This window comes from Rhinolophus sinicus, linkage group LG02 (assembly GCF_036562045.2).
Source record: "Rhinolophus sinicus isolate RSC01 linkage group LG02, ASM3656204v1, whole genome shotgun sequence".
NCBI classification, from domain to species: Eukaryota; Metazoa; Chordata; class Mammalia; order Chiroptera; family Rhinolophidae; genus Rhinolophus; species Rhinolophus sinicus.
Genome location: NC_133752.1, coordinates 97,018,985 through 97,036,363, shown reverse-complemented (window position 1 = coordinate 97,036,363; position 17,379 = coordinate 97,018,985). Strand labels below are relative to the sequence as shown.

Below are 17,379 nucleotides of genomic sequence, written 5' to 3'. Positions count from 1 at the left end.
CTTTTGCAGAAACAGAAAAACCCACCCAAAAATTGATATGGAATCTCAAGGGACCACAAATACATAAAACAATTTTGAAAAAGAAGAACAAAACTGGAGGGATCACAGTTCCTGATTTAAAAACCTACTGCAAAGCTATGGTAATCAAAAGATGGCATAAAAACCGACATATAGGTCAATGGAATAGAACAGGGAGCCCAAAAATAAACCCTGATGTATATGGTCAAATGATTTTCATGAGGGTGCCAAGACACCTCGGCGGGGAAAACACAGTCTTTTCAACAAACTCTGCTGGTAAAACTAGATATCCACATGCAAAAGAGTGAAGTTAGACCCTTACCTAATACCATATAAAAAGTAAATGGATCAAAGACCTAAAAACTTAAGAATTAAAACTATAAAACTGTTAGAAGAAAACAAAGAGCAAAAGCTTCACAACATTAGATTTGACAGGTTTCTTGAATATGACACCAAAGGTACAGGCAACAAAAGAAAAATAAATGGACTTCATGAAAATTGAAAACTTTTGGATATCAACAGAAACTATGACCAGAATAAGAGGCAACTCATAGAATTGGAGAATATATTTATAAATCATATATCTGATTAGGGATTAATATCCAGAATATATAGGACTTCTCTAAAACTCAACAACAAAAACAACCAGATTCAAAAATGGGCAAAGGACTTGAATGGATATTTCTCCAAAGAAGATACACAAATTGCCAAGAAGAACATGAAAAGATGTTTAACATCTCTAATCATTAGAGAAATGAAAATCAAAACCACAATGAGCTACCACCTCACCCTGGTACATTAGGGTAGCTACTATCAAAGGAAGGGAGGAAAGGAGGAAGGGAAGGAAGGAAGAAAGGAAAAAGGAAAGGAAAGGAAAGGAAAGGAAAGGAAAGGAAAGGAAAGGAAAGGAAAGGAAAGGAAAGGAAAGGAAAGGAAAGGAAAGGAAAGGAAAGGAAAGGAAAGGAAAGGAAAGGAAAGACGTGTTGGCAAGGATGTGGCAAAATTGGAACCCTTGTGTACTGTTGGTAGGAATGTAAAATCATAGAGCCTCTGTGAAAAACAGTATAGCATTCTCAAAAAATTAAAAAATGCATCTACCATATGATCCAACAATTCTACTTCTGGCCACATATCCAAAAGAATTGAAAGCAGGGCCCTGAAGAGAAATTTGCACACCCATGTAAGTACTACTTACAATAGCTAAAACATAGAAGCAACCTGTGTCCATCGACACATACAATGTAATATGATTCAGCCTGAAAATGAAGGAAATTCTAACATGTGATACGGACATGGATAAACCTTGAGGACTTTACACTAACTGAAATAAACCAGTCACAAAAAAACAAATACTGTGTGATTCCACTTATATGAGGCACCCAAAGTAGTCAAAATCAGAAGGTAGAATGGTTGCCAGGAGAGGGAGAATGGGGAATTATTGTTTAGTGGGTATCAAGTTTCAGTTCTACAAAATAAAGAGTTCTGGAGATGGATGGTGCTAACAGTTGCACAAAAATATGAATGTACTTAATACCACTGAACTGCATATTTAAAAATGACTAAAATGGTAAAATTTATGTTATATATACTTTATAGTGAAAAAAAATTAAGTCAAAGGGGAAAATGACCAAAATTTAAAAGTCTGGAAAACATGAATAGGTAATTAAAATATAGTCCATAACCATTTGAAAAGATATTTACCTTCACTACAAATAAAAGAAATACACATAAAAATACTGGGCTGAGATATTTCTCATCTATCATATTGGCCAAAATTTAAAAGCTTGACAACACATTATGTTAGTGAGGCTGTGGGAAAACAAAATGGCACAGCCCATCTGGACGGGATTTCACAATATCTAACAAAATAATATATGTTTACCTTTTGATGCAGTAATATGACTTTTGGGGATATTTCCTGAAGATATATCTCTAATAATAAATAAATAAATATTTACTTAAATATATTTATTTCATGTTTATATATTTTATATTTATATATTTATTTTATATTTATATTATATGGTTATCTATTAGAAAACTGCAAGAAAACTTAACATATTAGAAACAATATAAAAGCTAAAACAGGGGTGGTAGGTTAGCTCAATTGGTTAGAGCTGTGCTCTTAACAACAAGGTTGCCGGTTCGATCCCCACATGTGCTGCTGTGAGCTGCACCCTCCACAACTAGATTGAAACAACTACTTGACTTGGAGCTCATGGGTCCTGGAAAAACACACTTAAATAAATAAAAGTTTTAAAAAATAAAGAAATAAAAGCTAAAACAAATATAATTAAATAAACTATGGAACATCTACATAATGGAGCACTATGCAGCTGTGGGAAAGTGTGAAGAACTCTACAAACTAATATGGAATTATTTTCAGAATATATTGTTAAGTGAAAAATCAAAATAGAGAAGAGCATGGAAAGTGTGGGATCTTTGGGGTAAGAAAAAAAGGGTGAATATAAAGGAGAGAGGGAGAGAGGGAGAGACAGAGGGAAAGGAAGGGGGAGAGAGAGAGAGAGAGAGCACATACTCATTTGTGTAAAAAGAAACAAATGATGAATAAACCAAGCAAACTAGTGAAATTAGTTATCTACAGAAATGAGTGAAAGAGGGTGGAAAAGGGTTTTAAGGGATAGAGTAGGAATTACCCTTTTCTCAGAATTCTTTTTTGTATTTTTTTTACTTTTGTAACATATTATTATGTTAGCATTCAAAAAACAAAAATACCAATAAAAATGGGGACCAAAATGCTAAAATTAAATACGAACAGATTTTTAAATAAATAACATAACCACAATATTTGAACTATATATCTTCAGGTTAAAGACAAGAAGAACTATTAACAAATACTGAACTTTAGTTAGTAGGTCTATTTATCACAGTGGATAGATTAGTGGTTACATAACTGCTTTTGGTGTATTAGAGGATTGAGGATGAGGAGTGAGAGGTTTCCTTTGTTGGAGAAGAGAGTTACAAATGTGAAGAGTGAGAAGACCAAAATGGATCCTGTGGTGTTATTTGGAAGTAGAGGTGAAAATCTGGGCTCATGGTATGTATGTGTGCATGTTGAAGACACACCGCAGGGAGGAAGGGGATGGGAAGAGGAAAGCACAAACAGATTTTCTGAGAGATTCTAGAATGGATACCATCCTAGTAGCAATGAACACACATGATTTCAAGATCTCCTTTTCTAAAGAGCATTCTCCACTAAAAGGAATCAGGGCTCCATGAAGAAATGGCTGATTCTACCGTGAGGCAAATGTAGAGAAAGTGCAAGATAGATGAGACTGGAACATCTTGTGCCAGAAAATAAGAAAATGCTCCTGGAATAGTGAATAGTGGGGACAGCTCAAAAGGACACAGGAGGCAGATTCAAGGGACTCCTACTGGCCAAATATAAAATAATTTGAGCACCAAAATATATAATCATAGCAATGGTTAATATTGGTTTTCTAGGGTTGCCAAAATACTATCGACTGGGTGACCTAAACAACAGAAACTTATCTTCTCACAATTCTGAAGGCTAGAAGTCTGAGATCAAGGTGTCAGGAGGGTTGATTTCTTCTGACACCTTTGTCCTTGGCTTGTAGATGGCCATCTCTCCCTTACATCTTCCTGTAGCCTTCCCTTACGCACGTCTGTGTCCTAATCTCTTCTTCTTATAAAGACACCAGTCATATTGGATGACTCATTTTAACTTAATCACCACTTTAAAGACTCTACTCCAAATACAGTCATATCCTGAAGTACTGGGGGTAGTACATCTACATATGAATTGTCAGGGATACAATTCAGCCCATAACAGATTATAACAGATTGTATAAAACAAAAACCATGAATCCATACTTACTTACATAAGTGAATTATTTAATTGATGGGAAAAAGCAGAAGTTCTTTATAGTAGATATCCATTACAGTAGAATTCCAATGGAATACCTATACAATCTCAAAGTATCTCTCCACAAATAACAGAGGAAAAAGTAGAAACTACACTGGCAAAAATTAGCAGGCACTAGGTGTAATCAAGGCTACAAAATTAACATCAACAATAAGGGGACAAACAGATATTTTATACCTTCTGTTACGATGCACTGAAAACACATAAATTCTTACATTCTTGATAATAATGCATTACTTTAATCTAATTGTGAGGATGTATCAGATAAACCCAAATTGAGAAACATTCTACAAATCAACTGGACTATACGCTTCAAAACTGTCCAAGTCATGACAGAGAAAACAGAATGAGAAACTGTTCCAAACGAGAAACTAAAGAGGCATGATACTTAAATGTTGGTTTGGATCCTGGCCCAGAAAATTATTTTAAGCTATGAAAGACAGTATTGGGACAATTGGTAAAATGTAAAGTGTTGAGATTAGATAATAGCATTGTATTAATTTTAATTTCCTAATTTTGATGAGTGTAATATAACAGATGGCCCTTGTTCTTAGGAAATAAACACTGAAGTATTTAAGGGTAAAAGTGTGAGACAACTGCAATTTATTCATATAATTCAGAAAATTATAAAAATCCACATATAAACTTGGCCTCACGTGTATCTCCGCGTGATCATTTTATCTTATAACTACTGTAATTATCTGTTGGCCTATGTATTGCCCCCATCTACACTTTGAGTTCCCTGAAAATAGTGATTTGATCTTACTCTTGTTAGTATCCCTAACACTTAGCACATAGTAATGACTTAACAAATGGTTGGTGAATGAACTATTGAATGTTCATGATCTAAATGTGCAGTGCTAGGTTTAAGGGAAAGCACTCTTTGGGGAAAGAGATAACATATTCCACCAAAGTGGGATAGATTTACTATCACACTGCTTCTGAACTATAATAAACTGATTTCTGTTAACCAGTTCCCTCTCTCTGAGTTGACCTGACCAAGTTCTACAGGGAGATAGGGTCAAGGAGGCAACAAAGTACTGTACAGGATGATTATTTTGAAACTGTGCTTCATTAAAATGCTTTCAGAAGGATGCAAGCACACAAAGATGGGCTTGCGCTTGTCTAGGGCTTTGGCAGCTTCCCGAGTTCCACCTGCGAGGCCATCTTCGGCACCTCTTGTAAAGCAGTATTAATGTCCATTCCACCTCCCGCAGCCAGGCGTCCCTCGGCGATGGCAGTGGAGCCGAATCCTGAATGTACCCAAGTCTCAGCCTTCCCGCTACACCCCGGCGGCAGGGAAAGAGCTATTCCCACCTGCCTCCCTGCCTCCCTTCCTTTTAGATGTTACTACAAACTTTCCAATTAGAGACTAGACCTATTTTTTTCTCTAGATAACTTATGATAATAGTGTTACCCACATGGTAAACATAGAGGGCTATTATTTTAAGTCAACAATTTTTGTTAACAAGAAATCTTTTTCTAGCTTTAGAGAAGAGGTATGTATTTTTTTGGTTGAAAGAAATTAGTATAGAAGGAATATCAATAAGTGGAGGACACGAGAGTGAGCCAAGAGTAAGGCTAGGCTTCAGCTTAACTGTGAAATAACAGCTAAAACCTCCGTTAGGCACTAGCTGTTTGGACTAGGCTCTGTCCAACTGCCACGCGTGAGATAACTATGTTAGCCCACAACAGCCCTATGAGGCACATTCTACTTCATTCCTCTTTCACACACGTGAAAACAGGCCCAGAGCACTTAAGTAGCATGTTCAAGGTCATACAGATGGTAAGAGTGGTAGATGAACTTGGCCTTCTTCTCCTGGAGCCGGCAACCTGAAACACTGTGTTAGGCAAGAGGTGAAACACCTTACACCTCTTCAAGTTTCCCACCTGGTTACCCCAGTTTTGTATAAAAAGAAATATTTATCTCACATAACCCTTTCTTTCTGTACTCTTGAGTACAGTTATCCCTGAGGATAATACTATAAAACAGTATCTAGTATTGTTTAGTTAAGGAAACTGAGACCTAGAGGGTTGGGACACTTGCTATGGTAAATAACTTTAACAAATTGTGAATTTGAGATTTTAAGCCAAATATTTCCATGTGTAAGCTCTCTCTGTCACACAGTGATTGTTCACTTTTTTTTGCCATGCCCTTTCTTTTCATGAAAATTCCTGAGAAACTCCACCATAAGGAATGAACATGAAGCTGCTTAGGAAGGGCCAACAAAGCACTCACAACTGAATTAAATAACAGTGTTACCTCTTCAGGTATAGGCACTACACAGGTATGGGTGTAGCCTAAACCAAAATAGCTTCTTGCCAGGAGAGGAGGGAATTACATTACTGACTCTACTGAGTCTGTAATTGGCTAAAATCCCCAAGCCCTTTACACACAGGCAGCTTCCAGGCTAGATCTCACTATTCCTGTATTTCCAACAAATAATATAAATACCTAAAAGGCAGGGTTTTCCTTTTATACTTGTTAAACTTTATCTTTTTAGGTCTAATACATCTCTCTAGGTTAATAAAGAAAATCAAACATATTGACTTAATCTAGGATTTCTCAGAGCCTTTAATAAGCTGAGATGCATTTTGACTCACAAAGAATTAGTTACTTTTTTCAGCCAAGAAACAGATTTTTCATACACTATGTATTAATTAATTAACAGTTTGAGATACTATTACTCCAAAGATGCTGTCAAAATCTTTTGGGAAGCTGATTCAGTCATTTTATATTTATTTTCCTTCCCAGCTTTGTCTATAAATCTATAAATTATATAATCACATTCTCTTTATCTGTGTAATCTTTGTCTAAGTGATGGTAAAAATGCTGGAGAACATAATTAAGGACAGAGTGCTTTCTGGTGCCTTCTAGAGACCTCTCTCTGGCAGTGCTGTCCAATGAAGCTCTCTATGATAATAGAAATGTTCCAAATCTTTGTTATCCAATGTGGCAGCCACAAGCCACATGTAGTTATTGAGCATTTGAAATGTGGCTATTGCAGCTGAGGAACAGAAATTAATTTAACTTTAATTAATTTACATTTACATTTATATAGCTACATGTGGCTAGTGCTTGCTTATTGGATAGCACAGCAACTAATAGCACATCATGAATTGGTATTCACAGTACCAAAGCTTTGATCTGATTGCTACAACCAATTACCAATTAAGAATCTTTAACTGTCCTTAATTAAATCTAATTTCTCCATTTTGACATGAGGCTATTATGAAAGGCTTTCCCAAATGTCATGTATTAGGATTGCTGCATTTTATTCATCTAGCAGACCAGAAACTGAATCAAAGAAATATAATAGCCTGTATAATTTTTGCAGTACTTATTTTGGTATCATCTTTGAATGTATCACCCTTGTTTAATATAGTCTCTGTCTCTCTTATGTTTTTTCTTGAAGTTGTTCACAAATAGTTTTTCAAATTCATGTTAGAGTTCTGTTCTCAATAACCACATGTGCCCAGTGGCTACCATAATAGACAGCTCAGCTGCAAATATCATCACAGAAATTTCTATTGTCTGGCACTGACCCAAGGCAGGAACTGACAAACTACAGCCTGAAAACCATATCCTACTTGCAGCCTGTTTTTATATGCCTAGTGAGCTAAGAACTTTTTAAACATATGTAAGGTTTGGTTAAAAAAAAATAAGGGGAATATGTGACAGAGACCATATGTAGCTCAAAAATCCCCAAATATTTACTATCTGGATACTTAAGGAAAAAAATTGCTGACCCCTAAGAATAAGATGTATTCTAGACCCCACTTAGCAAAGCCCAAAAGCAAGCTTCCAACAAGATTCACAGGGGAAACAGAATTTCAATGTTGAATCCTGCCCAATTAGTGATTAAGCAAATATCTTGGGCTTTCCAACGGAATACAACTCAGCAATGAAAAGGAAGAAATTACTGGTAGATGTGACAAATAGACCAATCTTACAGACATTACACTTAACAAAAAGCCCAGACACAAAAGAGCATGTACTATATGATTCCATTTATATGACATTCTAGAACAAATATCTATAGTGACAAAATCAGATCAGTAATTACCTGGCACAAGGGGTGGGAGGATTTGATTGCAAAGGAATACCAGAAGATTTTCTTGACAGACAAAAATTCTATACATCTTCACTTGGGTGGTGCTTATGCAGGTATATATTATTATCAAAAGTACATGATCTTAAAATCTATTTTACTGGATGGCTGGAAGGTGGGATGGCCCGATTCTTCTGTGCGTCAATGTCACTGCATCAGGCTCACTGCTCCTGCACTCCAGGGTTGCATTGCTGGCATTAGCCATGTGAGGGGAAGAGAGAAGACAAATGAAGCCCTAGATTGATCCAGACCAGACAGACATCACTTGTGAGGGGCAAGAGAAGATGACCAACCTGAGCTCCTGCTTTGAGCAGCTTTGCCACAAAGCCCAAACTGTGTTCCACATCAACCATAAGCTAGAGAACAATCAACCTGGAGAACCACCTAAAGCTACCTGAACAGATGTTTTATAACTAAAGATGTAAAGAAGAAGCCACAATATGACTGGTAGGAGGGGGAGAAATGAGAAACAGGCCGGTCCCAAAACTTCATGTGGCAGTTGAGAGTTAGGAGGGATATCTCCGCCACAGGGCTCCTTCCTGGAGTGAGAGACCCCAGCCCCACACCCAGCTACCCAGCCTAGAGTACTGGTGATGGCATGAGAAGCCCCCACAACATCTGTCTGAGAAAAACAGAGGGGATTCTGACAGTCTAAGTGGAGCATAAAGCTGCGGGAAATCCAGATGTCCTCATAAAGGGCCCACGCACAAACTCACTCTCAGGCACTTACCCTGGGCTATGGCTAGGGACAGTGACTCAGGAGGCATCAGAAATATACAGGGAGATACTGAGTTATGTGGCTTCAGGACAAGAACGAGAGGGACAGTCACAATTTTCCCTGTGCAGAATTTTGTTCCTGTGCAGCCAGTAAGCAGGCACCATCTTTCCTGTGTTGAACCCTCCCCCAAATGACCACATATGAACCTGCACTGGCCTGGTAAACTATGCTCGCTCCATCCTAGTGACTCCCTGGATGCTGCCCCAGACAACTCATGAAACACCTGAGGCACTTTCTCAGTGAGCAGCCACCCCTGCCTGCATTGCACTCTTTCTTGGACAACTCTCAGAGGTACGCTGGTTCCAGGAGGGCAGCAGCTGGACTCGGTGTGCTCTGAGACTATAAAGAAGCTATAATAAGGCACAAAGAGGGACATTACATAATGATAAAAGGATCAATCCAAGAAGAGGATATAACAGTTGTAAACATGTATGCACCCCACATAGAAGCACCTAAATATATGAAGAAAATATTGATTGACATAAAGGGAGAGATCAAAAGTAATACAATCATAGTAGGAAGAGATTGAAAGTAACACAATCATAGTAGAGGACTTTAACACTCCAGTGACACTAATGGAAAAATCTTCCAGATAGGAAATCAACAAGGATGTGCTTGTTTCAGTAGCACATATACTAAAGTTGGAACGACACAGAGAAGATTAGCATGGCCCCTGTGCAAGGATGACAACAAATTAGTGAAGTGTTCCATTTTTCATAGACTAGCAACTGAAAAAGACCTGTATTTTCAATTTATAACTCCCTTTGTTAGAGAAATTCTCATGTTTCTACTGATTCAATATGTAGATATAGGACAAAATCAGGATAAACAATCAGATTTAAATTTATTTAAATTTAAATTAAAGAAATGTATTCATGGTAAAAATATAAATAATGTACTCCTTGAATAAAAAAAAATCATGTGTCTTTTTTCATTTGAAAAACAAAAATCGAAAAGGAAACACTAGCCTTAAATGACAAACTACACTAGATGGATTTAATTGATATTTTTAGAGCATTTCACCCTAAAGCAGAATACACATTCTTTTCAAATGCATATGGAACATTTTCCAAGATAGACCACATTAAGATAGCTCAATAAATTTAAGAAGACTGAAATAATATCAAGTATTTTCTCCGACCACTATGGAATGAAACTAGAAATCAATTACAAGGAAAAAACTGAACAACACACAAACACATGGAGGCTAAATAACATGTTACTAAATAATTAATGGGCCAACAATGAGATCAAGGAAAAAATCAAAAGATACCTAAAGACAAGTGAAAAGGAAACACAACAATCCAAATTCTATGAACATAGCTCAACAGTCCTAAGGGGGAATTTCAGAGCAATATACAGGCTTACATCAAGAAACAAGAAAATCTCAAATAAACAATCCAATCTTACACTTAAAGGAACTAGAAAAAGAAGAGTAAACAAACCTAAAATGAGTAGGTGGAAGGAAATAATAAAGATCATAACAGACATAAATGAAATAGGGTCTAAAATACAATAAAAAAAGATCAATGAGGCCAAGAGCTGGTTCTTTGAAAAGATAAATAAAATTGATAAATCTTTAGCCAGACTCATCAAGAAAAAGAGAGAGAGGACCTAAATAAAATCAGAAATGAAAGAGGAGAAATGACAACAGACACCAGTGAAATACAAAATAAATTTTTTTAGAAAATACTATGAGCAATTATATGCCAACAAATTGGGCAATCTGGAAGAAATGGAAAAATTCCAAGAAGCATACGATCTTCCAAGACTGAATCAAGAAGAAACAGAAAATCTGGACTGACCAATTAGTACTAATAAAATAGAATCAGCAATCAACAAACAAAAGTCCTGGACCAGATTGCTTCACAGGTGAATTTTACCAAGCATTCAAAAAAAAAAAAAAAAATTTAACACTAATTCTCCTCAAACTATTCCAATAAATTCAAGAAGAGGGAAGGCTCCCAACCTCATTTTACCAGGCCACAATTACCCTGATTCCAAAACCAGACAAAGACATTACAAGAAAAAAAGACAACTATAGACCAATATACCTAATGAACATAGATGCAAAAATCCTCAAAAAATATTCCCAAATCAAATATAGCAATACATTAAAAAGATCATACATACTCCACAATCAAGTGGGATTCATTTCTGAGATGCAAGGCTGGTTCAATATCCACAAATCAATTAATGTGATATACCACATAATCAAAATTAATGATTAAAATCACATGATCATATCAATAGATGCAGAGAAAGCATTTGAAAAAATCCAGCATCCATTTATGGTAAAAGCTCTCAGCAAAGTGGGAACAGAGGCAACATATCTCAACATAACAAAGGCCATATATGACAAACCCACAGCTAACATTATATTCAACAGGGAAAAACTAAAAAGTCCTCCTTAAAATCAGGAACAAGACAAGGATGCCCACTTTCATCACTTTTATTCTACATAATACTGGAAGTCCTAGACACAGTAATCAGACAAGAAAAAGAAATAAAAGGCATCCAAATGAAAAAGGAAGAAGTAAAACTGTCATAATTTGCAGATTACATGATACTATATATAGAGAGAGAACATAAGAGATTCCACCAAAAACCTATTAGAACTGAGGAATTTAGTAAAGTAGCAGGATACAAAATTAATATTCAGAAATCAGTTGCATTTTTATACACCAATAATGAACTATCAGAAAGAGAAATTAAGACAATAATCCCATTTACAATTACATCGAAAAAAATAAAATACTTAGGAATAAATTGAACGAAGGAAGTAAAAGACTCAGAAAACTATGAGACACTGAAGAAAGTAATTGAAGAAGATATAAATACCATATATTTTGCAGTGTATAATATGCTCCCATATACAATGCACACCCACATTTTTGGCCCAAACTTTCAGGGGGAAAAATCTTTCATTTTAATATTTTAATTCAAAATTTTACTTGTTTACATTTAAGTAATTTTTTTGTATTGTAAAAGAATTTTAGCATTTAGTTTTTAACATATTATGGTACAAGAAATTTTATGTAACAAATAATTAGAAAACACAAGAACAGATGCAGGGTACAAGAATTTTTATGTACCGGTAAAAAATTTACAATATTTATATATCATAAAAGGCCATGAACTCTATATTGTTGCAAGTTTGTCATAAATTCAAAAAAACTGATTATCATATTCCAGGGTATTATGATTTCTAGAGTTATACTTTTAACTCATAAGCATAAATAAAAGAATTAAAAACATTTATATAGATATGGAATTAGTACTACCCATGTATAATGTGCATCCTTATTTTTCCCTCACAAATTTGGGCAAAAATGTGTGCATTATACATGGCAAATACGGTAAATGAAAGCATATACCATGCTCATGGATATGAAGATTAACACCGGTAAAATGTTCATACTACCCAAAGTAATCTATAGATTCAATGCAATCGCTATCAAAACACCAATGGCATTTTTTTGACAAAACTAGAACAAATAATCCTAAAATTTATAAGGAATCACAAAAGAAACTGAATAGCCACAGCAATCTGAGAAAGAACAAAATTGGAGGCATCATGCTGCCTGATATCAAACTACACTACAAGACCATAGTAATCAAAATAGCATGGTACTGACATAAAAATAGACACATAGATCAATGAATCAGAATAGAGCCCATAAACAAATCCATGCCTAAATGACAATCTATGACAAAGGAGGCAAGAACATACACTGGTTTAAAGACAGCCTCTTCAAAAATTGGTGTTGGGAAAACTGGACAGATACATGCAAAAAAATGAAACTTGACCACCTTCTTATGCTATATGCAAGAATAAACTCAAAATGGATTAAAGACTTAAATGTAAGACCAGATACCATAAAATTCCTAGAAGAAAACGTGGGCAATAAACTCTTTGACATTGCTTTTAGTGATTTTTTGTGTGTGTGATCTATCTCCTCAGGCAAAGAGAAAAAAACTAAAAATAAACAAATGGGACTACATCAAACTAAAAAGTTTTTGCACAGCAAAGGAAACCATCAACAAAATGAAAAGACAGCCTATTGAATGGGAGAAGATATTTGCCAATGATACATCTGATAAGGGGTTAATATGGAAAGTTTATTTGAAAAAAAACAAAACAAAAAACATCATACAACCCAACACCAAAGACAAAAACAATCAAATTAAATTATGGGCAAAGGACTTAAATAGACATTTCCCCAAAGAGTACATATAGATGGCCAATAGACATATGAAAAGTTGTCACTACTAATCATCAGAGAAATGCAAATTAAAACTACAATGATGTATCACCTCACACCTGTCAGGATGGCTATCATCAATAAATCAACAAACAGCAGTTGTTGGCAAGGATGTGGAGAAAAGGGAACCCTCATACACTGTTGGTGGAATGGCAAATTGATACAGCCACTATGGAAAACAGTTAATTAAAAGTTAAAATAATTAAAAATAGAACTAGCTTATGACCCAGCAATTCCACTTCTGGGTATTTATCCAAATAAACCCAAAGCCCTAATTTGAAAAGATATATGCACCTCTATGTTCACTGCAGCACTATTTAAAATGGCCAAGTTATGGAAGCAACCTAAGTGCCCATCAATAGATGAATGAATAAAGAAATGGTAGCACATATATACGATGGAATATTCCTCGGCCATAAAAAGGAATGAAATCTTACCATTTGTGACATGGATGGACCAAGAGGGTATTATACTAAGAGAAATGAGTCAGACAGAGAAAGACAAATACCATATGATCTCACTTACATGTGTCATCCTAGGAACACAATAAATGAACAAAAAACAAAAACAAAAAAGACTCACAGATCCAGAGAACAAACTGATGGTTGCCAGGGGAGAGGGGTTTAGGGAGCTGGATGAAAAAGGTGAAGGGATTCAGAAATACAAATTTGTAGTTACGAAATAGTCACAGGGATATAAAATACAGCACAGTGAAAGTAGTCAATAATATTGCAAAAACTATGTAGAGTGCCAGGGGCCCACTAGGCTAATCGGGGGAATCACTGCATAAATTATACAAATGTCTAACCACTATGCTGTATACCTGAAACTAATATAAAATAATATTGAATATCAACTGTAACTGAAAAAAAATAAACGAATAATTTTTAAATGTATTTTATTGTACAGAAATTATGCCTCAATAAAGTTGATTTTTAAAATCTATTCTAGAATTTCATTTTTAAAAATCAATGCCAAAGGTTATCAATTTGCAATACATAGTATTCAATTATTGTCCCTTTCTGAAAATCAAGACATCCGTTTCCTCCAGTCTTCTAATATCTTTCCAATTTTTCACAAATCCCTCAAAATCCCTACACATAAGATATGATTTAATAGAACAAGAAGTAATCCAAAGAAAATAAATGTTCACTTATGAGCTCTTCCCTCAGTCTGGGTTTTTCTTTTTTTTTTTTTTCTTTACTAGTATTCACTTTAACTTTCAGCCTGAAGATCTTTATCTGGGGAAAGAACACAAAATCAAAATTAAATTGGAGGAATTTCACCAATTAAATCAATATCTCTGGAGGTAGAGCCCAGACAATGACATTTTCTGTTTCATTTCTAATAAATAGCCAGGACCAGACTTTTAAACCAGAACTAAGATCTTAAAAGGTCATCGTTTTAGAGATGGAGAGATTAAGGAATGTGACATCATTTTTTATTAACTGAAATATTTTATTGGGAAACACTATTTCTAAACAGTTCCTCCCCTTGTCAACTCTCAAATTCATAGATACACATACATTTTTCTAATTTCCCATAATATATTTTAAAAGGATTAACAATGGAAGGTATAACCATATGTAGGTATCATATAAAGTTTATGCTGATAGCACACAAATGGGTGAAAATTGGAAGGAATAGCTGAATGAGATAATCTCAAATCCCACTAAACCACATTAGTCTCAGCCTCCACCTGAAAAGGCCAATCAATTAATCAGTGATGCTTTTTACTCTGTCCTATCTGACTGTGCCTCATTTAGACAAAGCAAAATGAATGCAATTGGTTTTAGTTCTGCTGTGTGATCCACCCTTGTTTAGTACAGTCTCTGTCTCTCTTTCTCCTACCTCCGCCCGCCCCCACACACAATCTCTCACACTCTTGAAGTTCCTTTTACTTCCATGTTTTTCTTTCTTTGAAGCAGAAAGGGTTACCAGTGGATAAAAACAATTTAAAAGGATAAATTGGCTACTTTTACTTTCAATCTTGCCAAAGCGTACATTTGCATCCTAATTAAAATCATTCTTATCTAGTCAGGAAAGAAAGTTATGGTGAGACTTTCTACCAAGCCAAATTTCCTTATTTATACTCAAATGGAACAAAGAAAAAAAATTTAAATGTATGGTAAACAGAATAATGTTCCCCAGAAAGATGCCCAAATCCTAATCCCTAGAACCTGTGAATGTTACTTTACATGGGAAAGGAAATATATTTGCAGATGAATATAGTTTGGTATAGAGCTAAAACTGTTCACTTTACAATAGAGCGAATACCTTGGATTATCCAGGTGGGCACAATATAATCACAAGTGTCCTTGAAAGTGAAAGAGGGAGGCAGAAGAAGAGACTCAGAGGGAGACATGGCTATAGAAGAAAGATCAGAGAGATGCAACTATCTGGAGAGAAAAGAAGCAGGCCACAAGCCAAAGAATGTATGCAGACTCTAGAAGCTGGCAAAGAAAACAGATTTTTCCATCCAGCTTCCAGAAAGGAATGCGGCCCTGCAGACACCCTGATTTTAGTCCAGTGATATCAGCGCCAGACTTCTAGAAGTGTAAAATGATATATTTGTGTTGTTTTAAACCACTAAATGTGGGTAATTTGTTACAGAAGCAATAGAAACGGATATGGAATGCTTCCTACATGTAATAAATTAAACTCGTCATTTGAAAAATCTGTGTGGAAAATATGTTCAACGACTCCAACTGAAGGATATAGCTGTTTTGCAAAACAAATTTGAAACAAAGCTTTTAAACTATTACGCTAACTACAACCTCGAATCATTGCTGACAAAACAGTCTAGAAAATAAGCAAGTACTATATATACATCAAGTTACACTTAGCTCAGCTAAAGAAATTTAAGTAGAGGAATGAAACTTAAAGTGAACAGCTCCTTCTGATTAGGGTAAATATAAACATGGAGATTTTATCTTCTTAGCAACCTTATTAAGGGCTCCAAGAGCAGAAAAATGGAAACAACAAACTAAAGAATTTATTTTAATGAGCTCAAGCCTAGGTAGGGAAAAATAGAAGATCTGTAACTGAGAGAATTTTTTTTCAAAAAAAGAAGAAGAAAGAAAAAGAAGCAAAACTGCTGAGAAATACACAGGTCAGGATATCAAAGATTATGATTCAGCCAAAGATTTGGACAACCTACCTTTTAATTCAAAGCCGGGATTCTGGCTGAACTGATAAGGGAAAATTTTTAAAATTAATGAGAGGGATAAAAATGTATTGTAAGCTGCTTAAGATAACAAGCGTGTATTGTACCCTTAAGAGAATTAGAAGCTCCATTCTAGATTTAAAATATATATTCACATGTTAATTTAAAATAATTGTCTTTCAATAAAGCTAAGGCACTTGGTTAGTTTGATGGCAAAATTAATTATTTATGAAATAATGGTGCCAGTTTAAATCAATTTTTTTAAAAAAACTGTTTTAAAAGATTGCTCTGAAAATCATTTTGTTGGGTAACGCTATTCAAGGTCAAAAGTTTGCTAAGTTAAAAAACACATTCAAAAAAAAAAACAAACACATTCAGTAATAAGACAAAATAGGAATTTTAAATTAAAGCAGCTAAATTTAAGCAGATAGTCTAATATCTGGAACCTTAGAATTAAGCTTTAATATAAAGCATGGCCAAATTATAGGAATAGTGTCCAGGAAGAAGTAACCTATTAATATTACAGAGTATAATCCAAATTACTGTTTTTGTGGTAGTGGTTATTAGCTAGCATTTACTGAGTGTCTATAAACATGAATTGGCAACTCTGCTAGGCATAATTCTTGTAATATCTCCACATTTACTCAATTTATAGAGATGGAACCTGAGTATCAGACATTTTAACTGCCTTGCCCAAGGCCCTCAGCTATTAAGGGGCAGGGATGGGATTTAAACCCATATATTTGTATGACTGGCTTCCAAGTCTATGTGTACAACACAGCAAATGTTATATGAAAACTTCTGAGATCACTGTTCTTACAGTATGTGTGCCAGTTCATCGGAAGGGATTTCAAAACACTATTACACAGCTACTGACACAAACAGAAATTCAAATTTATGTCTCTTGCTTCCAAATCTAGTTTTCTTTCTATAGAGTATGTGCCTAGTCATTACACAGATTCACCCCAAAATTTTGTATCTCCTTCTGAACTTTGGTGATTTAATCTGAAGGGAAATTAGGGATTAGGAGATAAAACAGCATGTTTCCTGGTTTCTGAAATGATACCCAGGTGACACAACTGAAACAGAGAGCATATATTGAAAACAGTAAGAAATGCTTATGCTTCTGGTTA

General features: G+C 35.1%; 1 protein-coding gene and 1 non-coding gene across 2 annotated transcripts in view; one reads left to right on the top strand and one right to left on the bottom strand.

The window, feature by feature from the left end:
- GPR158 (G protein-coupled receptor 158) overlaps nt 1–17,379 on the bottom strand; it is a 391,014-nt gene that overhangs the window by 245,745 nt on the left and 127,890 nt on the right. The window lies entirely within an intron of this gene.
- LOC141570219 (U6 spliceosomal RNA) lies at nt 9,427–9,532 on the top strand. The gene has a single exon (XR_012494230.1). It is a non-coding gene; the product is annotated as a U6 spliceosomal RNA (small nuclear RNA).